At 38.2% G+C, this 25,619-nt stretch overlaps 1 protein-coding gene across 4 annotated transcripts in view; it reads right to left on the reverse strand.

The window, feature by feature from the left end:
* Positions 1–15,923, reverse strand: part of LOC115218260 (coiled-coil domain-containing protein 34) — a 138,926-nt gene extending 123,003 nt beyond the window's left edge. For 2 of the 4 annotated variants that reach the window (XM_029788027.2, XM_029788019.2), the window contains exons 1-2: positions 15,723–15,923; positions 9,100–9,372 (exon numbers count right to left, since the gene is read on the reverse strand). The gene's annotated coding sequence lies outside the window, so the exon portion shown is untranslated. The remainder of the gene's footprint in view (positions 1–9,099; positions 9,373–15,722) is intronic. The other 2 variants (XM_029788012.2, XM_036502496.1) reach the window with 1 other exon arrangement.
* Between the last annotated feature and the right edge of the window lie 9,696 nt (positions 15,924–25,619).

Raw genomic sequence — 25,619 nt, forward strand, 5'->3', positions numbered from 1 at the left:
TCATTGGGTGATATGCTGTGCTTGTGAAAGCCTGTTGAACTAGTGAAATCATAGTCGTGGCTGATGCCAGTGCCATCTGACTGGCACTGATGCCGGTGACATGTAAAAAGCACCGTTCGAGCATTGGGCTTCAATGGAGGCAGTGACAGGTGACCAAGACCTTTAGTGATATGCCATGCAGTTGTGTAGACCTGTCAAGCCATGTGAGACCATAGTTGTGGCTAATGCTGGTGTCAGGCCATTGGCACCTGTGCTGGTGGCACATAAAAAACGCCCACTATACTCTTGGAGTGGTTGGCATTAGGATGGGCATCTAGCTGTAGAAACCTTGCTAAATCAAATCAGAACCTGGTGCAGCCCCCACCCCCAACTTACCAGTTTTCAGTCAAACCATCCAACCCATGCCAGCATGGAAAGCGGATGTTTGATGATGATGGTGTATATATATATATATATATGTGTGTGTGTATATATATATATATATATATATATATATATATATGTATATGTATGTATCATCATCATCATTTAGCATCCGCTTTCCATGCTAGCATGGGTTGGACGGTTCAACTGGGGTCTGTGAAGCCAGAAGGCTGCATCAGGCCCAGTCTGATCTGGCAGTGTTTCTACGGCTGGATGCCCTTCCTAACACCAATCACTCCGTGAGTGTAGTGGGTGCATTTTACATGCCACCCGCACAGATGCCAGACGGAGCTGGCAAACGGCCACGGATGGATGGTGCTTTTTCCTCCCACCGGCATGGGGGCCAGGCGAGGCTGTATATATATACATATATATATATATATATATATATATATATATATATATATATATATATATATATATATATATATATATATATGTATATATATATAATATATATATATGAATTCAAAACGGGATGCCCCTGGGAGCTCCTCTATGCCGATGACCTAGCTCTCATAGCAGAATCACTACCGGAACTAGAAGAGAAATTTCGGGTGTGGAAGCAAGGGTTGGAATCAAAGGGCCTTAGAATAAATGTAGCAAAGACCAAAGTATTAGTAAGCAACAAGAGGTATTCAGCACACATCCCCTCGGGTAGGTGGCCCTGCTCAACCTGTAGGAAAGGTACAGGTAGAAACTCCATAAGATGCACCCAATGTAAGTTATGGACACATAAGAGGTGCAGCAACATTAACGGGAAATTAACAGATAAGATAGCTTTCATGTGCGGCAGATGCACAGGGACAATAGACACAACAGACACTCAGAAAACAGATTCCATCACACTCCAGGGAGAGAAACTAGAAGTAGTTGATAGTTTCCGCTACCTGGGTGACCAAGTTAGTAGCGGAGGTGGATGCACAGAGAGTATCACCACTAGAATACGAATAGCCTGGGCAAAGTTCAGAAAGCTCCTACCCCTACTGGCAACAAAAGGTCTCTCCCTCAGAGCAAAAGGTAGATTGTATGATGCATGTGTGCGAACTGCCATGCTTCACGGTAATGAAACATGGGCTGTGACTGCAGAAGACATGCGTAGACTTGAAAGAAATGAAGCTAGCATGATCCGCTGGATGTGTAGTGTCAGTGTGCACGCAAAACAGAGTGTAAGTATCCTGAGAGAAATGCTGGATATAAGAAGCATCAGATGTGGTGTGCAAGAGCGACGCTTGCGATGGTATGGTCATGTGCTGCGGATGGATGAAGAGAGATGTGTGAAGAAGTGCCACTCCCAAACAGTTGAAGGTATCAGGGGGAGAGGTAGACCCAGGAAGACATGGGATGAGGTGGTCAAGCATGACCTCAGAACATTGGGCCTCACTGAGGCAATGGCGAAGGACCGAGATCTCTGGAGATATGCTGTGACTACAAAGACCCGGGCTGCTTTCTGCAGCAATTCCACATACCCCCTACCCATTCTAAGTACCCCGGATCCCCAAAGTACCCTGGATCCCCAAAGTACCCCGATCCCCAAAGTACCCCGGACCTCGTTGCCCCCGTGCCGCTGACACGTTAAAATGCTCGAACCGATCGTGACGATGCCGGACCCTCCGGCCCCTGTGCAGGTGGCACGTAAAAAGCACCCAATCCACTCACGGAGTGGTTGGCGTTAGGAAGGGCATCCAGCCGTAGAAACTCTGCCAGATTTCAGACTGGAGCCTGGAGCGGCCCCTGGCTTCCCAGACCCGGTCGAACCGTCCAACCCGTGCTAGCGCGGAAAGCGGACGTTAAACGATGATGATGATATATATATATATATATATATATATATACTGGAGGCGCAATGGCCTAGTGGTTACGGCACCGGACTCGCGGTCGTAGGATCGCGGTTTCGATTCCCAGACGGGCGTTGTGAGTGTTTATTGAGCGAAAACACCTAAAAGCTCCACGAGGCTCCGGCAGGGGGTGGTGATCCCTGCTGTACTCTTTCACTACTCTTTCTCTCTCTCTTTCTTCTGTTGGCCTGCTCGCTTAGCCAGCGGGGTGGCGTCATTTGAAGGCTAAAACAATGCGAACGCATTGTGACCGGCGATGTGTAAAACATCTGATGGTCTGGTCGGTCATGTGATCATGTGATATATATATATATACACAGACATGCAGGAAGTAAATAGACATCTTTAATTTTCAAAATTTCTGATCTAAGCATCTTAATGTTTTCAGCAGTGTAGAATTTACAATGTAATTATTGTTTTTCATTCCAGGTGCCATTATATTAAACATTTGCAAAGAGTAACCATGCCATACACAAAAAATTCAGCAGAACTGTCAGATTTTCAAAGAGGTCGTATTGTTGGGTAGTCTGAGGGTGGTCTTAGACAGCGAAAAATTGCCGTAAATCTTCAAATTCCTCTTGCTACTGTTAATAGAATTACAATGCAATTCAAAAGCCAAGGAAAAGAATCAACAGATTCTCGTCCCAGCCGACCTGGGCCCTTGGAAAAGAAGCTTCACTGTTTGAAGAGAACTGTGGAAAACGAACCCCGTTTGAAGTCTTCTGACATTGAAAAACTGCTAGAAGTTAGTCCATGAACATGTGCTACATATCTGCATAAGCTTGAGTATTATGGACAAGCAACTAGAAGGAAACCTCTCCAGTTAACATCAAATAAAAGATTTTGAAAATTAAAGGTGTCTATTTACTTTCTGCATGTCTGTATGTGTGTGTGTATATATATATATATGAATGTATGTATATATATGTGTTTGTATATTTATGAGCATATCTATATGTCTGTGTATGAGCAAGTATGTAAGTATGATAATATATATTTAAATATATACAGAAAGTTACATTGAGGAACAGTCATTTTTAATGAGTTGTATTTATTTATCACCCGATGAGATACATCTGCACCACAAGATGCTCCTGAACCAGTTGTTGAGTGTCTCACCCAAGAGGAAGCGATGCTAGATGTGTCGAAACAATTGTCATGATTTATTGTAAATTCTCGTATATTCCATCTTCTGTCTTTTATTTGCTATATATATATAATTTAAAATTTCCAATATTTAAATTTGAGCTACTAATAGTTCCATACAGTGGAAGCATAATAATTCGGTAGATTTATATATCATTCCCTGACTCTCCAAGCAATCTTTCAGGCTTGAATACACAACATGGCTTGTCATATTTGAGAAACCAAGAAAGGATGCTGGTCTATGAGTAAACACAAGAAAAATCAAAAGGAGAGTGAATACAAATGGTGGAATGAAAGAAGACAGAATGTGAAGACAAAAGATAAATAGATAATGGGGAAAAGAAAGAAAGGAAAAAAAATAATCAAGAGTTGCATCTCCTTTATAATTAACCAATGGGGAGGAGATCAAAGTCAGTGAGACAGCATGCTCAATCCAAAGAGAGTAGTATTCTCCTGTTCAATATCTGTGATCTGCTGACATTTATGGTGGGTCTTTATATATTAGATACACTGAGATCCAAGTTCTAATCCCATAATATTGGTCTATACTGTGACAATGGTTTGGGCTTATCTCACAACTGTGAAGGACATAAATTTGATAAATTTAGAAAAACTCTCATGACATGGGATGGAAAAAAAATGTACATTCAGTTTGCAAGAGATACAAGTGCAAAGCCAGATACAAAAGGCTGGTGGTTATGGATGTGGAGGAGTAACTTGAAGATTGAAACATGCACTTATATGTACAGCATAAGAACAAGCATTGAGGGCAAACTATGTGAAGTGCAGAATTGATAACACAACCGAGAGCAACAAATGCAGAAAGAGTGGTGAGAGGGTTGAAAGAGTGTGACACATTGTTAATGAATACCTGAAATTGACACAACATAAACACAAAAGGTGACATGACAATGTGGCAAGAACGATCTATTGGGAGCTGTATGGAAATTATGGTCTAGAAAGCTCAAATATGTGGTATGACCAAATCCCAGACTGAGTTAATGAAAATGAAGACTGCAAAATCCTGTGAGAGAAGCAATGATTCAGTTTGACCACCAGATTAAACATCAGAAACCTAACATTGTTGTAGTGAAAAGAAAAGAAAAAAAACATGCCTGATGACTATCATAGCATGTTCTGGTGACAACAGCATAGGAGAGAAAGAAGAAGAAAAGGTGAACAATTATGATGAATTAAAGTGGGAAATACACAGGTTGTGCACAACAAAGAAAGTGAACATGATAACAATAGTGACTGGTGCACTTGGAAGCATATGTACCCATCTATCAACGTGGCTCAAAAAGATTGGAATGAATGTAAAGATAGAACAACTACAAAAATCATCATTGCTTGGAACTGCAAGATTCTTCCGCAGGATTCTTGAAGTAAACAAGTGTCACCTTAGTCTGCTGGCTGTGGGCAGCTGGAGAATTTTCATTATTATTATTATTATCATTATTATTATTTCTTTCCGAGACGATGGACGTGTGTAAAGCAGCTCCGTAAGTTTTGTGCCAATTTGATTGGTAATTTTTCTAAAAATTTCTACATTTTTCGATATTTGTGTGGCCAAGCCGACTAACTTCTTGCGAAGCTAGTTGGCTAGGCAAAATTTTACCCCATTGGGGGTAAAATTGCGTTTTGAAATTTGAACATTTTGAAAATTATATAAATACATTTCAACAAACATGGCTATGAAGCGAGCAGTCGGCAGTTCCTTTTTCCCAACACCATACCCTCCGCAAACACACACATTGTCAAAAACTCTTCCAAACCACCCACTTCGCACCATAAAAGGCAACAGAGATCCTCCTTCCGACGCTGAAAGCACGTGCACTGTTCGAAAGGAGAATGAAAACCAGGATGTCATTTTCGATGTCATTCAAGATTTCCCTCCTCTGCCCAACACCAATGCTATGGTACCGAAGGGGGAGGAAGGGAAAGCTATGACAAACATAGACACAAACATGAACAAAAAAAAAGTGAAGAAAATTTCAACGGTTTTGCTTCCGCTGCGAAGCAGGTTTCGGATGAAGTAAAAGTCACGATAGAGGACATTAAAAACGCAAAGGAATTATTGAGGAAAGATGGCAATAGCATTTTCCTCAATACTCCACAAGAAGTGATTGATAAAACAAATAAAAAAACAATCACATACAAAATTTTCGATAAAAAATGTAAAAAACTAACAAACGCCACACCCCAACAATTAGAAATAGCTCTAAAGCCCATTTGGGGCCAAAAGAGCTACGTAACCAAGGGGAAGCGTTTTGGAACCGTAGAGGTTCGTTTTCGAACGGAGGAGGAAGCAAGGGCGCATGCCATTTCGCCCTTGCAAACAGAAAATTTGTTACTCGTCCCAACCCACCTTGGGCGGAGAGTAAAGAAAATAAAAATCGACCTCGTCCCCACTGAACTCGATATATCATGGCTGGTGGCAGCTGTCCTCTATGACATAGAGGACACTACCACTGTTCTGGATGTACAGAGAGTGAGGGAAAAGAACTGGTTAGGAATGGGAGTGCTGCTCCTGGCACAGATTCAGCAAGAAAACATCAACACGATCCCAGATTCCGTTAATTTGCCGGACGGCACCAGGCTACACGTTGCTGTGGAGGGGCGAAAGCCAAAATGTTACCTCTGCAGCAGCGAAAGCCACCTAAAAAGGGACCGCCCCATTTACAAGAAAAGAATGGAGGCAAATGGCAAGAGGCAGCAGCAGCAACAACATCAACAACAACAACAACAGAAACAACAACAGCACGAAACACCAAAGGCTGCCACACCACCAACACCATCACCACCACCAAGACGAATGACACCACCTCCAACAACAACCACCAAACCAACACCAACCCCAGCACCAAGAAAAACAACAACTAAAAAACCAGTAGAAACACCAACACCGTCATCATCACCAATAGACACAGCAACAACACCACTACCAGCAGAACCAACAGAAATCTTTCGCCCTGCTGATGAAGCAGACCCAACAGTCATCCCCTTTCCGGATCAAGATAGCTCGGATTGTGCGAGCACTGATACCGAGAAAGGGGAATGGCACACAGCGCCTCCAAAAAAGAAAAGGAGGAAAAAACAAAAGGACACACAGGGGAAGCACGAACAAATAGTGCTTCCCAACATCAACAACAACAACACACACTCACAGCAACAAACAACAACACTTTCAACACCACTACTGCCACTGCCACACACACCAACACACACAGACACAATTACATCAATAAACACAAAGAATGAAAAACTAGTTGCGTACCTAAAAGACAAAACAAGTACAAATATAACACAACACACAACACACCACCAGCACACATTCTCACAATAAAAATAAACAAAACAACATATAATGAAATAAAACAAGTATTCCCTAACGATGTGGGATCGCTAGGGAAAAGTTTCTCAAAGAAACTATATAAAAATATTGTGGAAGCACCCGTGCAAAAGCACAAGGGAGCCACCTCCACCAACAACAACAGTAAGTAGAGCCTTTTTTCTCCTTTTATTTTTTTCTTTCCACCTTTGAAACATGGCAAAACTTAGAATCGGTTGCTTGAATGTGAGAGGCCTCAGGTCACCTTGGAAACAAGGTCACCTGTTAAACGACCTGAGGTTTCATGATGTGGATGTAGCAGCCATCAGTGAAACCAGGCTCTCCGACCCGCAGGAACTCGCAGCCCTTTTCGGCGGATACGAGATATTTCTATCTCCATGTCGGCCGAGAGCGGGCAGTGGTGGTACTGCGGTGTTGTTTCGGAAGGGCCTGGATTTGAAAATAAGGACAGTCTTCCTGGATCCAGAAGGTAAGTTGGTGGTCCTCGACGTAGACGGTAGTGACGGCGGTGCTTTCAGACTGCTGGCTGCCTACGCTCCGACAGGAGCAGGGCAGTCGGATTATTTCAAACGTCTGGAAGTTTTCCTGGGAACGTCACACACTCTAGTGCTAGTTGGGGATTGGAACGCTGTCTTAGATGAACGTCCCTTGTCCCAACCGCTGGTTGGCCAAGCTGGTACGCCTGCTCTTCGACTTTTTGTGGAAGGGTCAGGTACCACTGGTCAGGCGATCCATCTGCTGTCAATGACCGCTGAATGGAGGCCTTGGAATGCCGTGTTTACTGATGCACAGACATGTGCTCAGGCTGCGACATCTCAAGTGTTTCCTAGACGGTGAACAGGTGTGGTCGTCTTTTGTCAGACACGACTTTCCGCAGCTCGTCTCTTTGACAGAGCTGCAGACCTGGATCAAACGTAGACCGAGAAAGGGCGCTTGGCACCTCGAGTGCCGTCAAGCTCTCTCCGCCCTCCGCCGGACGGGCAATGTGATCGGTTTCAGCTCCACTCTAGCGTTCTAGAGAGGGTTAGTGGAGGAAAAATGCAACGACGTTCTCAGGGAAACTCTAGGCGTTGATGATAATGAACTGAGCGGTCTGTTCGGAAGGACTTTCGGGCCGGGGCCAATGGATAATTTCCAGAGGTCGCTCACCTGGCAGTGCTACCGAGGGGCTCTGCCTGTTTGGGATAAACTCTACCAGCACGGAAGTGCTGTCAGCCAGGCCTGCCCGAGGTGTTGCCAGGACGACGAAACCGTTTTGCACGCACTCGTCCAGTGCCCGAGTATTGCTGAACTATGGGTTTATGTCGAACAGCTACTGTCACGTGTAGGACGGATCCGGCTATCAGCCGAATCCATAGTGAAGATTGCCCCGCCGACCTCCTTTAACAAAGAGGGCGAGGCTGTTTCCTTGTGCCTAGTAGCTGTGGCGAAAGAGGTTGTATGGTGGACCCGTTTGAAAGGGCTAAAGTCAGATACTTTCCTCTTTGGTCAAGGCCTCATCAACTTTTTCAAGTTTCACTTGAAAAGGAAGATGAGGTTAGAGAGGAGAGTGCTGTCCGATAGCAAGTTTTCTGAAAGGTGGGTGAATTGTGCGAGACTGGCCAGTATAAATGGACCAATTCTCAGGTTTCGCCTGTGATTAAAAAGGTATTATAAAAGGAGAAAGGGGCTCTCTACCCCACTTTTCGCCAGGCTCCCGTTGGCTTTTATGGGGTTTTTTCCACCAGGAACCTTTCGAAGCGCCTCCCCCTATTGGGAGTTTTTTTCATTGTAACAATCTTTCGTTGTTAAACAGCTTTTACTCGAAATTTTTCAAAAACGGACAAAACCCTTTGTAACCTTTCGTCCTGTTTTGTCCCTTTATGTTTTCTAATCATGTATGTCAGCCCTTGTGGCCAATAAAAAGAATAAATTATTATTATTATTATTATTATTATTATAATAATAATAATAATAATAATAATAATAATAATAATAATAATAATAATAATAATAATAAAGGCATCCAATTACCAGATAGCCAGACATTACAATTATTGAAAGGAGGAGAGAGTTATAAGTATCTAGGAGTATTTTAATCTGACAGAGTACTAACTATAGAAATGAAAATGAAAATTAAGGAGTACATTAGAAGGGTGAGGAAGCTAATGAAGTCAAAGCTAAATGTTCCAAATCTACTGAAGGCTGTAAATACTTGGGCAGTATCATTATTTAGATACTCAGTAGCTTTTGTAGATTGGACAAAAACTGAATTAGCAAAGCTAGACAGAAGAACTAGGAAGGAATTCAATATGAATGGAGGACTCCACCTAAGATCAGGAGTAGCAAGAATATACTCACCTAGACAGGAAGGTGGAAGCGGGTTAATATCAGTAGAACACTGCATGGAGTTAGCTAGAGTAGATATAAACTCCTACATAGGTAACAGTGAAGAAAGTTTATTAAAAGCTGCTAGCCACAGCAAGCCAGGGAACCCAAAAACCCAAAGTTGAAAACCAAAAAATAGAACATAAATTATCCGACTGGTAGAAGAAGGCGTTGCATGGTAGATTCCTCAAGACAGTTGCAGCAAATAATAGTAGTGAGACATGGTTATGGTTGCAGAAAGGCAAGCTGAAAAAGGAGACAGAAAGTTTGTTAGTAGCTGCACAAGATCAAGCATTAATGGACAAAAGCCAAGATAGACAAAAACCAAGTATATTCCCAATGTAGATAATGCAAATCAAAAGAGGAAAGCTTTACTTATATAGTAAGTGAATGTAGTATGTTGGCACAGAAAGAATATAAGAAAACACATGACAACCTAGGGAGAATAATCTACAAGGAGTCATGTAGAAAGCTAGAATTTGAACATATTGATAAATGATATGAACATGAACCTAGTAAAGTACTAGAAAGTAAGAAATACAAGATGTGGGACTTTAACATTCAGACTGACAGAGTAATAGAAGCTGGACGGTCTAATTTAGTAGTAGATAAAGAGAATAGAAAATGCCAGATAACTGACTTTACAGTTGCAAATGATGAAAAAATCAACATGAGAGGTATAGAAAAAATAGCAAAGTACAGGACCTAGACATTGAATTACAATGGAAAGTGCAGGTAAAATGTATCCCAATAATTACAGGTGCATTGGGAACTATCCCTAAAGATTTGAATAAATGGATAGAGGAAATAGGCATACAACCCAGTTTAGTACAGCTCCAGAAAACAGTGTTGTTCAGAAGGTTCTTGGCATCTAGGGTTACCTGTAGCCCGATGTTAGGATTTTTTTTCTTTTCCAACAGTCTAATCTGTTGAGTGTATATGAAAAAATAATAAATGCCCTGATGCTGTACCAGGTGGTGGCTCTCATGGCTTCTCATCTTAACTGATTGGAAGTGTTATCATGTACATGTTTTGTCTTGGTGTAAAAGATGGATTACAGCAAATATTCTGCTCAATACTACGGATTTGCTTGTCAGTTGTTTGACCTTAACCAGTTAAGCATGTCCCTCTGTAGCTGATGATATGACATCTCTGATCATGAGCAGGTGTAGGTGGGGAGCATCATAGCCATGTGTTGAGAAGAATTCTTTGGGGTTTGAATAATTAACCTCTGGAAACATGGGTGTTTCGTTCAACATCCTTAAACAAACCTTATTCAGGGATCTTTTGAGCAAGATGGGCTACTCAATCTGAAGAAAATTCTAACTGGGTCACCTGTAAGGTCATGCACTGTTTATCTTTATATAAGATCACCATACATATGGTTGTAATACATGTGCCTTGTACACCCTTATCAGACAGGTAGTCATAATGAATATACTGGGCTTCATATGTTTTACCCCAGTGTCACTTTGATAGCATGCATTGCTCTTTCACTCAATGATAATAATAAACTAAATTGGAAATATATTTTAAAAAATAACAAGTTGGAAAGCTCCTGGATCAGATGGTGTTCAGAGATTCTGACTTTAAATTCGTATAGATATGCACAGCTATAAACAACTCCTTCTTTATTGACTATAGAAAATGTAACACTAACATGGATGACTAAAGAAAAGACAGTGAAAATACAGAACAAAGAAAGAGGAGGGAACTCAGTAATTTATAAACCTATTACATGCTTATTAAACTCAAGAAATTATTTAACGGGCTTTATAGCAGATAAACTGTACACTTTTCAGAAGACTCTCTAACAAAGAGGCGCAAAAGGGATACAGAAAGAGGTTAAGTGCAATTGTTGACCTGTTGCATGTTGATAGCATAATATCAAGTGAGGAAATAATAAGAAAGAAAATCTTAGCTTTTGATTGGATAGACAATAAGAAAGTTTACAAGAATGTTCCACATCGTTTATTCTTTGAGTACCTGGAGATACTTGGGGGTCAATAAAAAGATTAACAGTTTTTTTTTTTTAGAAAAAGCAATGAGATCATGGGAAGTAGAACTCAAATATAGAAATGGATCATTGTGGAAATATGAAAATACCCAGGGGAATATTTCAGGTAGACTCATTCTCTCAATTACTTTTCATCACAGAGTTAATCCCCCTGATAAGCATACTGAGTAAATTCAGGCCTGCCTCTGCGCTAGTTAAAGCCAGGTGAAAATAAATCACCAGCTATATACAGATGACCTCAAACTGTACACATAAAATTAGAAAGACCTGGATTCTCTGATTCAAAGAGTAAAAATATTTTGCAAGGAGACTGGTGTGCATGATCTTTGTTTAATATCCACTTTCCATGTTGGAATGGGTTGGACGGTTTGACTAACTAGCAGAGAGCTATCCAGACTCTAGCTATCTGCTGAAGCATAGTCTCTATAGCTGGATGCCCTTCTTAATGCCAACTGCTTAACAGAGTGTGCTGGATGCTTTTTATTTGTCAATAGCACGTTCATTTTCTATGCTGACTTGGGTTGGATGGTTTGACAGGAGCTAGTCATCTGAAGGCTCCATGTCTGTTTTGCATGGTTTCTGCAGCTGGATACCCATCCTAACACTGACCACTCTACAGAATGTACTTTTACACAGCACTGGCATGAGTGCTTTTACATGGCACCAGCACAAGAGCCTTTTACGTGACACTAGTTTGGGATATATAAGTACATAAATTTAATTATAGAGAGAGGCTGAGACATTAAATCTGATGGTATAAAGATATATGATGATATCATTAGATTGCTGAGAGATAATAAAGGAGACAAGTGCTTAGGATGCTGCAGGATAATAATGTAATTAAAAGAGAAATTAAAATGAGAGAACAAGTCTCTGAAGATGAGGAGGTTTAGGAAGGTGCTTGAAACAAAACTAAATGGAGAGAATGATGTTAAGACATGCCAGTATTGAGACACTCTGTACCATTTCTAAAATAGATAAAGACAGCACTACAGGAATTAGATAGAACTACACAGCTGTTCATAATACACACCACCCTAAAAATAATACTGAGAGGGTCTGCTTACCAAGAAAGGAAGAAGGTTGAGGTTCGTTCAATACAGAAGATGTAACATTGGGTTTGAATAACTATGTTGAGCAAAGTGAAGAATGAATATTATCTGCAGCTAGAAATATCCAGAAAGAAGAACAGCAGGACAAACAGTTGGACATAGAAGGAATTATCTGATCAATTCATGCAACAAACTGAAGATGTTGGAAAGGATAAAAAACAAAGCTGACCTCAGAAGCATTTGAACTCAAAACATAAAAACAGATGAAATGCTGCTAAGTCATATTTTGTGTGAGGCTGAATCTCGCTGAGATAATGTTATGCATGTCTGTAGAGTGCTCAGCCATTTGTGAGTTAATTTTATCGTTGTGTGGTAATGAAGTGAAATTTACATCCAATATTTGCTGTGTGTATGTATCCAGGTATGAACTTTTCTTTGGATTTACTTATCTGCTGTCTTGCTCATTTTCTGTTTCTCTTCCACTTCCTTTGTGTCCCTCTTCTCTCCTGCTTTTGATTTAACAATGTGTATATGTATCATCCTTTTCGCCTTCGGCCCAGTGCGTCCATGCTGCCAACAAAGCACGCGGAATTCTGTTCTTGATTCGACGGTCATTCGGAATGCTCACAGCAGCCATATTCCTACCACTCTATGTCATGCTGGTGAGACCCATATTGGAGTACGGGATTCAAGCCTCTTCTCCTTATCTCCTCAAAGACATACAGCATCTCGAAAGGGTCCAGAAGCTGGCTACCCGCATGGTTCATGGTCTCAAAAATTTGTCCTATGACGAAAGGCTGAGGACGCTCGACCTTTATTCTCTAGAAAAACGCCGCCACCGTGGTGATATCATTCTCACCCACAACATCATAAGCGGAAAGTGTAACCTCTCGAAAGAGCTGTTCTTCACTCCTGCTCCAGAGCGTCGGCTGCGGGGTCATTCCGAAAAGCTCTACCTGCGACGATTTCATCTCAATCGAAGGAGAGGAGCTTTCTCCGTCCGGGTTGCGGATCGGTGGAACAAGCTGCCTGACGAGATGGTGAAGATGCCGACGACCGCTTTGTTCAAAGCCTCCCTTGACCTCAAGTGGCCTGAACTCTTTACATGAACACCACCCTGTACTTAACTCCATGTCCCCCTACATGGCCTTGCTATTTGCTTTTGAGCCAAATTAACTAACTAACTAACTAACTAACTACTTCTCTTGCGATGTGATAAACATTTAAGAACACAAAATGAACGCTGTCACCACTCACTGTCTCTTTCTCTTTCACTCTCTTTCTTTCTCTCTTACGTCCTCTCTGAAACATTTAAAAACACAAAATGATCACTGTCATCACTCACTGTCTGTTTCACTCTATCTCTCTTTCTCTCTCACTTTTTCTATCTCTCACTCTCTTACTTCCTCTCTGTCCGCTCTCTCGTTTTGCCACTTCTTTGATGTAAGTGTGACACACACAACAGGTACATATAAAAAGAAAAAAGTTAGCTTATTGATATTATTGAGAAGAAGAAGAAGAAGAAGAAGAAGAACGGTTTCAAAGTTTGGCACAAGGCCAGCAAGTTCGAAGGAGGGATTGATTACATCAACCCCAGTAATCAACTGGTACTGATGGCTTGGGTTAATCAAAAGGAGATTGGGAAAATTCACCAACAAAATTCCAGAAAGCATTATCCTACAAGAATTATATGCTATGAAGTGAGCTGTCCTCAAAGCAACATCTACCTTGCATAATCTTGGTTTGAACCCAGTGATATGAGATGAAAATAAGAGATATAAAAAATACTATAACTGTTTTTAACATAAGTTCAAAACCAAAAATTTAGTGTAGAGGTTGATTAAATCAACTTCAATACATGACAGGTGTCTTGTTTTATCAAGCCCAAAACAATGGAAGGCAAAGTTGACCTTAGTGGGATTTCAGTTCAGAATGTAAAGAACCAGGAGAAAAATCACAAAACATTTTCTCTGGCTCTGTAATGGTCCTGCCAATTCACAACCTTCAATAATAATTGCTTCTAATTTTGGTACAAGGCCCATAGATTTTGAGGGGAGGTGTAAGTCAATTACAACAATCCTGACACTTGACTGGTACTTAATTTTATCAACCTTGAATGGATGAAAAGCAAAATTAGCCTTGGTAGGATTTGAACTTAAGTTGTAAAGAGCTGGAACAAATACCACAAGGTATTTTTTCCTGATGTTCTAACAATTCTACACAAAAAGCCAACTAAAACAAATCTTGAAGGTTGGCTGTCACTCCTAAGGGGACACCAAACAAAACCCATGAGTCAACAAAAAAAAATTTAAAATACCCCATCCTATTACTAGGAGTAAATCATGAGAACCAAGAATCTCCACTCCCAGCCACAACTACCCAAGACAAGAAGAATTACCTACAGAAATAATGTCAATGAGAAATGAATGATCAGGAATCAACCCCTTTAACAGATTTTGATGTATTCTCTGTAGATTTTCAGGTGTAAGCTAGGCAACTATATACGATATGGTTGGTGGTTTCTTCAAAGGTTCATATACCCTACACGTTTTGTCTATGCCATCATTGATGGAGCTGTAGTGGTATGAACTGGTACTAAGATAGAGATATTGGGTGGCAATGATATCGTTATTATCATTCCTTTTGTATGTCTTGTTTTATATCCTGTGGAGCCAGCTCCATTACATCCAATCCTTCCTTCCCAGAACTTCATCCCTCTGGAATTCTTTCTCTGCCTATGTTTTTCCTGCAGCTATTAACTTGCAAACTATTCAAAAGAAACATCAGTCAAGTCGATCTAACCAGACTGGGAGCATAACCCCTTCCTCTAAATTCAAACAAATGCACAAAACCAACCACAAGAGCAAAAGAACAGTAACTGCACACCACCTTTGTTTTCACCACCAGAACCAGTGAGAGAAGGAACCTTGATGAAGTCACTTGACCAGCCAGAAATAATAGCCAAATCTCCCTAAAATCATTAAAATACACCCCTAAAAATTACGAATGGTCATGATCGGAATGCCTTTTATCATACGTCTGCTGAATCGAGATGAATATTTTGGTAAACAGGAAAGGGCTTCTATACATAATCATTCAATAGCAGCTGAAACTCCACCAATTTATACTTCACGGTCGTAAGAAAAAAAGATACATTGTATAAAGGGTGGGGGGAATAAAAAAATATTAAAAAATGTGGTAATCACAACACCAGGAAGAGACTGGTTGGGCATTGGATGAAAAGCAATATGCTGAGTGAGAAGCAATAAAGCAATGTATGTCGTGGTGTGAGCGGTATGAGAATCTTTATATTGATAAGTTGTTAACATCTAGCATGCTGTTTTTATTTTTATTTATTTTTTTTCCGTTAACGGATGAGGATCTTTATATTGACCGATAAATATGCATGGTTGTAAATGTGGAAAGCACTCGGTCGTTAGGTCCACTACATACGTAGGTGTTAAAAGTTTGCTCCTTCAGAGCTGAGAACGTATACATATCATTTATAAATAAGAGACTCTACTTACCCGGAATGCTTCTTTGTTTACTAAAGTTTCGATTAACTCTGATCATGGAAATAACCAAAAAAATATTCTAAATAGAGACTTATTTGCTTTACAAACAATATCGATGTTTTATAGATATTAAATATATTGAAAAGTAACTTTTCAAATTGCTAAATTTGTATTTAATATCAGTAACGAGTTGTTGTTAGTAACGGTCTTATAGCGGTGTTACATGAAATCAAGTTCCACGCGATCCAAATTTTTCCATGTTACATTAACATTTCACATTTTCTACAATACATTATTCTGGCGAGTGGAGCTGGACTAATGGGATGCAAACTATTCAGTTGATATGTATGTGTGTTTGTGCACGCTAGATAAGAGTTGTGAGACTATTGGTTTGATTTTCCTCTATATACAAGAAAAGAAGGCTAAATTCAGAATACATTTTCATTTTCTCATATATATCTTTATTGGGAACCAAAAAATTAAAAGAAAACTTTACAAACTGTCCAAAGTTTTTGTATCGTAAAATTTTGTACTTCGTTCAGATAAGTTTGTTCCTCATTATAAATTGTTACTCGAAGCACATGCAAACAAATAGCAGCAGTGCATCATATGTTTAAAAATAAAAGCTTTGATAATACCGACTGCTACGAACATTATTTATAAATGTTTTGAGAAAGGAAACAAATGTGACTATTTCCTTCGCTACTACCAAATCACTTCCCTAAATGTGTGATTACCAATATATTTTCAACATAAGTAGTCCATGGGAGACAATTCTGCATGAAACCTTAAGTTAAAACTGTCACACTTGACATGAGTACATCCTTCATAGTTAGTTTGCATTTTAGCAACATTGCATCCAAAGGGCTTCACTAATTCTAAATAACTTAGAGTAAGAATTTTTCTTTTAGTTGTTTTTATCGTAGCATTTGTTTAAAAAAGTCTCCCCAGCTATGCAATTAAGAAGTTCACTTTTTATTCATATGGTTCCAGGTTAATCCCACTACTTAACATCAACCATAGACTTAAACAATGCAATACTTCGTGGCTAGAACTTGTAGATGTGTTTTTTTCTTAGAGTTTTATTTAGTTCTTCTCAAGAGAGTTCCAGCCAGTCACTTGAACAAAACTTTTTGAGTTAAGAGAGTTCCCTTTGTTTGTAAATTTGTTGAATTGGTATACTCTTACTCTTTTACTCTTTTACTTGTTTCAGTCATTTGACTGCGGCCATGCTGGAGCACCGCCTTTAGTCGAGCAAATCGACCCGGGACTTATTCTTTGTAAGCCCAGTACTTATTCTATCGGTCTCTTTTGCCGAACCGCTAAGTGACGGGGACGTAAACACATCAGCGTCGGTTGTCAAGCAATGCTAGGGGGACAAACAAAGACACACAAACACACACATACATATATATATATATATATATACATATATACGACAGGCTTCTTTCAGTTTCCGTCTACCAAATCCACTCACAAGGCATTGGTCAGCCCGGGGCTATAGCAGAAGACATTTGCCCAAGATGCTACGCAGTGGGACTGAACCCGGAACCATGTGGCTGGTTAGCAAGCTACTTACCACACAGCCACTCCTGCGCCTATAAAAAAGATGCTTGTCAGGTGTGATTTCCTTTATATTATTAACCTTCAAATTACAATCTAGCTTAGTGTTAGTTTTATTTAAGCTTTTACTCTTGCTATTATTATTGTAATGCATATTATAATTATAATTATTTTTATCTATTTCATTTTTATGCTTAGTCTTATTTTTATTACTATTTATATTTTTATATAACATTTTCTGATAGTTAGCTTTTATTCCTATAAGTTTAGTATTAGTGTTAATGCCATTATATACATTAGTTTTTATGCTAGGGATATTTCTATTTGTGTCATTATAATAATTATTATTACTTCAGTTGTTACTATTATTACTGTAGATGTTACTATTATTATAATAAATATTATCTATATGTGGAATAGATTTTATTTTATTATAACCAGCATTTGCTAAGGCTATATTATATTGGTCTTTATGCTAATATTTTTAATTCATATATTTTTAATTGAGGCTGGATGATTACTTTGAGAATATATGTATTTAATATTTGAGTTAGGTTTCTTAAATGGTTCATGTAAGCCTGTTACTGAGTTAATGTCAGCATCTAAGAAAGTAATAGAGTTGTAGTCTCTCTCTATAGTAAGAGTGAGGCCAAATCTCTTAAAGAATTTACACAGCTGTTTCTTAATAAGTTCCATACACTTATTAGAGAAGTTTTTTTACTATGAACAATGCTTATATATAATCAATTCATGGAAGTTAAGTCCTCATTAGGGATTATATAATCCAAGGTATTCTACTGGTTTAATTCATATCATATATGTAGGTTCTTCTTACATTTTTTCTTAACTTTTTTGAACTTTCACCTTCCAATTTATTTGTAATGTTTATTAAAAAAAAATCATCTCTCTATAACCTGCAAATAAATCAGTAATTAATACAGATAATAAAAATAAAACTAAGTATATACCTAATAAATATAAAGCAGGCATTAATACCCCCAGTTTTAATAGAAATTATGAATTATCTAATAATAATATATGGTTGAGTTTGGCTCTTGCAATGCAAATTAAAAGTAACTTAATAAAATCAATTCTTTCAGTTATTAACAAGCATTTTAATATCGATATCATTAAATTATCAATAATAAAACTATTAATATTGGATATAGTTTAACCCATAACCTTGCAATTATTATATCTTCCATAAATAATAGGAAGTTAGACATATTCTACTTGAAAGAAATAATACTAACAGGAATAATAATAATAGTAATATTTTACACACACACACCCAGTAATTAACCCTAATAACAATAATAACACAACTCTGCTGAACAGCACCAGTACTTACTATAGGGTCCATCCACTTAACATTCCTAATATTAATAATAATATATATAATAGTTGTGATTGTAGGATTAAAAGTAATTGATTATTTAAAAATGCATCTCTCTATATATAAACGGCAGTTTGTCTGTATGTGTGTCTGTCAGGTTGTACCCTCACCCTGACCACGGCTTTCAACCGATTCTGATGAAATTTGACACACACGTAGCCCAATGTCATAATTCAAAACTAACGCAGCGAAAATTTTGAAAAGTTCCCCCAGTTCTGAAAAAAAATCGATAAATTCGATATGGGTCAAGAATCTAAGCTTTTTATATGCAACACATTTTCTACAGACTGTCTAGGGGACGCAACTCGACCTTTGTAACTCTTGGAACACGTGGGGTAAGTATCCCAAAATGTATAAAAATGTACAAAAACGGCAAAAAAGCGGGCAGCAATGTGAGTGACAACAACAAAAAAGTCAAAAGTGACCAAACTGAACAAATGAATGGAAAAGGTTTTTTGATGCACACGACAAAAGCGGTTTATAATAAACCAAGAGTTTGCAAGTAGCGTCCGAGGACCCTTAGGGTACGTCAAAAATTTAAGGTAAAACGTTTGGGGTGGTAGTTATAAAGAAAGTGTAAACAAAAAAAGTATTCGAATAACTTGCGGCTGCAGCAGCTATTAGCAGAAGTGGGGGTAAAGACTCGAATGTAATTTCTTCCTGGTAGGAATTGGTTGGGTTGAATTATCGATAGCTGTTTGATAGTTATTTGGGAGTGAAGAGAAGACATTGCAACCTACACATGCACCTTCGTTCCCTAGAGGGAAAGGACTAGATTGGGATTAGTCGTTGCCTACTAGGGGCTCTTACATACCCGGGCAACGCCGGGCTATGCTGCTAGTGTATGCATAAAAGTGTAATATATCAATGTACTGTAACGGCACAGGGAATGAACAATTCTTATATAGGTTCAAAAGAAAATGAGGTTAAAAAATGAATTAACACTCATCTCTAAACTTTCAGGAATAAGCATAAATCTAATTCTACAGGACTAAGTAAATTTATTTGGGAGTTAAAAGATAGGAATATACAGTATGATTTGAAATGGGAAATACTCACCTCATCACCTTCTTATCAAATTAATATATAAAAATGTCTTTTATGCATAAATAAAAAATTTTATATTCTCTCTGCAAAATACCCTATTCTTAACCTCAGAGATGAATGCAATGTCACTTGCATACACAAAACCAAATTTGTATTTTCAAAATATGGATAAAATATTATAAAGCTAATCTTATTCCTTATACTAACATGCATGTTCAAATTGTATAACAGCTTCCTTACCCTTTTTCCTTTCTGCTTTATGGTGTGTAAACCCCTCTTAAAGGTTTCCATTTTATGTTTAATCTTTACCATGTATATATGATGCCAGTGACACGTTAAAAGCACCAACCGATCGTGGCCGATGCCAGACTCCCCTGGCACCTGTGCAGGTGGCACGTAAAAAGCACCCACTACACTCGCGGAGTGGTTGGCGTTAGGAAGGGCATCCAGCTGTAGGAACACTGCCAGATCAGACTGGAGCCTGGTGCAGCCCCTGGCTTCCAAGTCCCCGGTCGAACCGTCCAATCCGTGCTAGCGTGGAAAACGGACGTTAAATGATGATGATGATGATTTTATATATATATTTATATATACTTAGCTATAACTGCATTTATACTTTTAACCTTTTTAGAGATGAAAGCAATGTTTCTCCTATATACATGACCAAATTTGTGATTTTAATTTTGATACATGGATATAGTATTTTTTAGTTTGTTTTTTTTTTAGTTATTCTTGTTCCTTATACTTACATGCATGTTTAAATTGTTTAACAACTTATCTACTCCTTTTTCCCACACTATACTCTCCTTAGCCCTTTTATGGTTCCCACATTATATTTATTCCTTACCATGTATATACGTCTGTTTGTATCAGTATTTATATATTTACCCTTTCTTATTCATATTGCTTGACTTATTAATTTATTAACTATATGATTATAAGCTCCATATTTGTTATGTATTCATACTATGTTTACAGTATATCTTGCACCTATCTCATAATACTCTTAACTTTATTGTTCCCTATTATATTGATTTCTTACCATGTGTATTTATCTATACTTATCTATTCATATCTATATTTTTACAACTAATCCCTTTAATTAAGAAACATACAAAAGCCGTTCGATTCACTTCATCATTTAAGTTTAATTTGTCAAAATATTTTCGTCGCTATAAGACCGCGACCAGTTCACTGACAAAAATCCGTGCTGCATCTGAGAAAATAACAGTTAGTTCGTTATATATATGTACATATGTATGTATAAACGCATGTATGCATGTATGTATGTATGTAGGTACGTACGCCTGTGTGTATGTATGTATGTATGTATGTGTGTGTGTATATGCACGCACATACACATTATAAACTTAAAGCTATAAACCTGTAGTGATGGATAGATGTAGACTGACCACTCATCACAACAATATCAAATTTCAACCTCCCCCCGCCGAAACTAGGAAGTGATTTACGACCCTCACCCCTAAGACAAAACTCTAAAACCTATTATCAGACATTTATCTCTATATCACAAAACTTTTGTTTTACTAATACTTATCTTTTTTTTTCTTTTCTCCCTTACATCTAGTTAGTTCAGGTTATATATATATATATATATATATATATATATATATATGTATGTATGTATGTATGTATGTATGTATGCACGTACGTACGCATGTGCGTATGTATGTATACGCGCACGTATGCATGTGCCTATGTATGTGTGTGCGTATGTACGTGTGTATGCCCATACGCAGGTATGTATGTATGTTTGTACTTATGTGCTACGTATGTATGTGAGTATCTAGGAGAATGGGCAGACGCGTCTGTGTGTGTGTGTACATGTGTATGTGCATGTGAACGTATGTTCGTGTACTGGTATGTGTCCGTCCTCTATATAAATACCTACTTCCAGTTTTGAGGGCATTATATTTAACTATTTAAATAATTTTATTGATACGTTTTAATTTAACTTGTTGAATTGACCCATATTTAAGCCCTTATTATTACTTTTATTAGCATATATTTATTCGCTTTAATTCTTATTTATTTATTTACGTTAAATACGATATCTTTTAACCTGAGCCTCTTAGCATATTTACATCAAAGTATCTCACCAAGGGAACGCTGCATATCTGAAATTTTTTAATTTTTGTCCAATAGTTTTTTTATTTTTATTAGTCTAGCTCAATAATAAATGTTTTTAAGGAGTGAAAGGTTATATTTTGTAAGTCTTTATCCATCTATTTATTTTTACTCTATCTATTTTCACTTTTTACTCTATTTTGTTTTATTTATTTTACTTTATTCTTGTTTTTTGTTTTTTATAATTTTTATGTACCCTAGCATTAAGTTAATATATCTTATAAGTCTTTTTGACCCTTTTGATTTTTATAGTAAGTAATAGATTGCCTGGAATGTCTTTAATAACTATACACACTCGAATTAAACTCTACATACTAATTTTCTATTGATTTGATGGACATAATATCACAATATGACATTTCTACCGATATATTTACTTGGGTTTTTCTTATACTTAACACTCTAAATGAATATATTGATCTATGTGGGGTGAGGTTTGGGGAGGAGGGATCCCCAAACCTCACCCCACATTCCCTTCCCAGTTTTCAGAGTTGGCACTGTCAATGTTGGCACAATGAAAGGTAGGTCTAGTGAGATTGTGGAGATGCTTGAAAGGAGATGGGTTGATGTAGGCTGCATACAAGATGGAGAGAAGCTTCAGCTAGGATCCTCACAGGCAAGGCACATGGGTATAAAGTCTTCTCGCAAGGTAACATGGATGGTGTAGGGGGTGTAGGCATAATCCCCGCAGAGAAATGGGTGGACAGGGTTATAGAGGTTGTTAGGGTACACGATAGAGTGCTTAAGCTCAGGCTAGTCCTGCAGAATAGCACAGCTACTATTATCTCTGCCTACACCCCACACATAGGGCTACCAAGTGATCAGAAGGATCACTTTTATGATACCTTTCTACAGGCTACCTCAAAGATGACTGGTAATGACCTCATCTTTGTGGCTGGAGACTTTAATGGGCCTGTCGGGCGGAAACAGGTATCTTCACTGGGGTACACGGTGGCCATGGTACTGGCACCCGAAACGATGAGGGAACCAGACTACTGGAGTTCTGTGATGCATGTAACCTTTTAATCTGTAACACTAACTTCAGGAAGCCAGACAGCCATATTATAACATATCAATCAGGGGACTCTGCTAGCCAGATTGATTTATCCCCACCATACATACATACACACACACACATACATACATATACATATACATACACACATGCATGTGTGTGTATATATATATATATATCCTCAGGCCTTTTACTAGAACGCATACAGAAACAGACAAAACAACCGTTTATTTTCACATTTAGATAGTGGGATGGCTGGGGGATTTGAGGTTGGAGTTTTTCATAAAAAATTTGAAATTAAAATTTGAATTTGTGTTTATTTTTTCCATATTCTTAATCTCCATATTTTCCCATGTAGATTGATGGGGAAAAAAATTCGAAAAAAGTTTTTTAAAAAAGTTTTAAAAAGATTAGGGAAAAAAATGACCATTTTAATTTCATATGAATACTTTGTCATATTACTGCGGGAAATTACTCCGAAAAAATCTTTGCAGAAAGGTGAGTAGATTGGTTGCCTTATGTTATCGCAGTTTTGTGAGATTTGGCTGTTATTTCTAGCATGTGGATAGCCTGGTTGAAGGCCTGATGGTATTTATTCTTTTATTTGTTTCAGTCATTTGACTGCTGCCGTGCCGGAGCACCGCCTTTAATCGAGCAACTCGACCCCGGGACTTATTCTTTTGTAAGCCCAGTACTTATTCTATTGGTCTCTTTTGCCGAACCGCTAAGTAACGGGGACGTAAACACATCGGTTGTCAAGCAATGCTAAGGGGACAAACAGACACACAAACATACACACATATATATATATACATATATACGACCGGCTTCTTTCAGTTTCCGTCTACCAAATCCACTCACAAGGCATTGGTCGGCCAGAGGCTATAGCAGAAGACACTTGCCCAAGGTGCCACGTGGTTGGTTAGCAAGCTACTTACCACACAGTCACTCCTGCGCCTATATATATATATATATATATATATATATATATATATATATATATATATATAATATATATATATATATATTACGCCTATATATATATATTTGAAAAATTGAAATTTTACGAACCAATTTTTTTCAGAATTGTAAACTTCGTGTGTTTTTACGTATTTCTCAAAAAAAAAAAAAGTTCTGGGAAAAGTGAAAAATAAGGAGGGGGAGGGGTATATCGAAATTTTGAAAAGGCGATTTTTTGAAAAAAGTTTTTTTCAGAATAGGATCCTCCAAAACCAGAAACGTGGGATTCCGTAAAAAAGATCAATATATATCCATTCTGCCGAAAGTTATGACGGAAAAATCGGATCTTGCGAATTTTCCGAAAGTCCCCTCTCCACCCACCAGGGTCGTCAGCGCGCATTTGTGTTTTTCATATTCGTTTTCCACATACTTGTTAACACCCCCTCAGGCGGCCCGGGTTCGATTCCTGGCATGGGAACGGCGATACTGTTTTTAGAAAATTAAAATGTACGATTTACGTTTCTGAAAAAGATCGTCGCTTTCCAAAATAAAAAATTTATAGGCGTAGGAGTGGCCATGTGGTAAGTAGCTTGCTTATGAACCGCATTGTTCCGGGTTCAGTCCCACTGCGTGGCACTTTGGGTAAGTGTCTTCTACTATAGCCTCAGGCCGACCAAAGCCTTGTAAGTGGATTTGGTAGCCGGAAACTGAAAGGAGCCCGTCGTATTATATATAACAAAATAATAAATAAAACATATGTATATATACATGCATATATAGGTACAGGACACCAAAAAAACGTCCAATTCAAATTCGAAACGCGGAGTAGATGAAACAGAGGCGGCTGAAGAAGGGGAATGTTCCTTGTGTTGTATGTCTTCTACTCTATTTTTTCGTTGTTTAAGAAAAATGTCCATTTCCTTGGTTTTGTGTTTGTTTTCGTTTCTCATTGTATTGGACGTTTTTTGGGTGTCCTGTACCCATATATGCATGTATATATATACATATAGATGTAGGTACGTACATATATGTATGTATATATGCATATGTTTTATTTATTATTTTGTTATTATATGGTAGAACGCACGCATCCACTTCTAAGTAAGTTTTATATATATGTATGTGTGTGTGTGTATATGTTTGTGTGTCTGTGTTGTCACCCCAACATCGCTTGACAACTGATGCTGGTGTGTTTACGTCCCCGTAACTTAGCGGTTCGGCAAAACAGACCGATAGAATAAGTACTAGGCTTCCAAATAATAAGTCCTGGGGTCGATTTGCTCGACTAAAGGCGGTGCTCCAGCATGGCTACAGTCAAATGACTAAAACAAGTAAAAGAGCAAAGAGAGTATATACCCATTTTATCGAAAGTTATGACGGAAAAATTGGACCTTGTGAATTTTCCGAAAGTCCTTTCCTCACCCCACCAGGGTCGTTAGCGCAAATCTTTTTTTCAAATTCGTTTTCTACATACATCCAGCCGGCTGGCTTATTATTTTTCTTTTGTTCTCGGGTGAAAATACTTATATTGATCTATTTTCCTCGTAGTCTCGAGTGGTTATTTTGCTGTCGCTACAAAAACATATCAAAAGACATCGTAAGCATATAAGAATTATGAGCTTGTCATAATAAACGTCGTAACGTGTATTGCATCATAATCATTATCAGTTTAGAATTATAGTACACAACGTATAACGACTAGAAAAATAACTAAAAGAAACAGTTTTTAAGCTGCTCGATATTAATATTTAAATTATAATGTTGAGGTTTTGAATCGTCA

The sequence above is a fragment of the Octopus sinensis genome, linkage group LG1 (genome assembly GCF_006345805.1).
Source record: "Octopus sinensis linkage group LG1, ASM634580v1, whole genome shotgun sequence".
Lineage (NCBI taxonomy): Eukaryota > Metazoa > Mollusca > Cephalopoda > Octopoda > Octopodidae > Octopus > Octopus sinensis.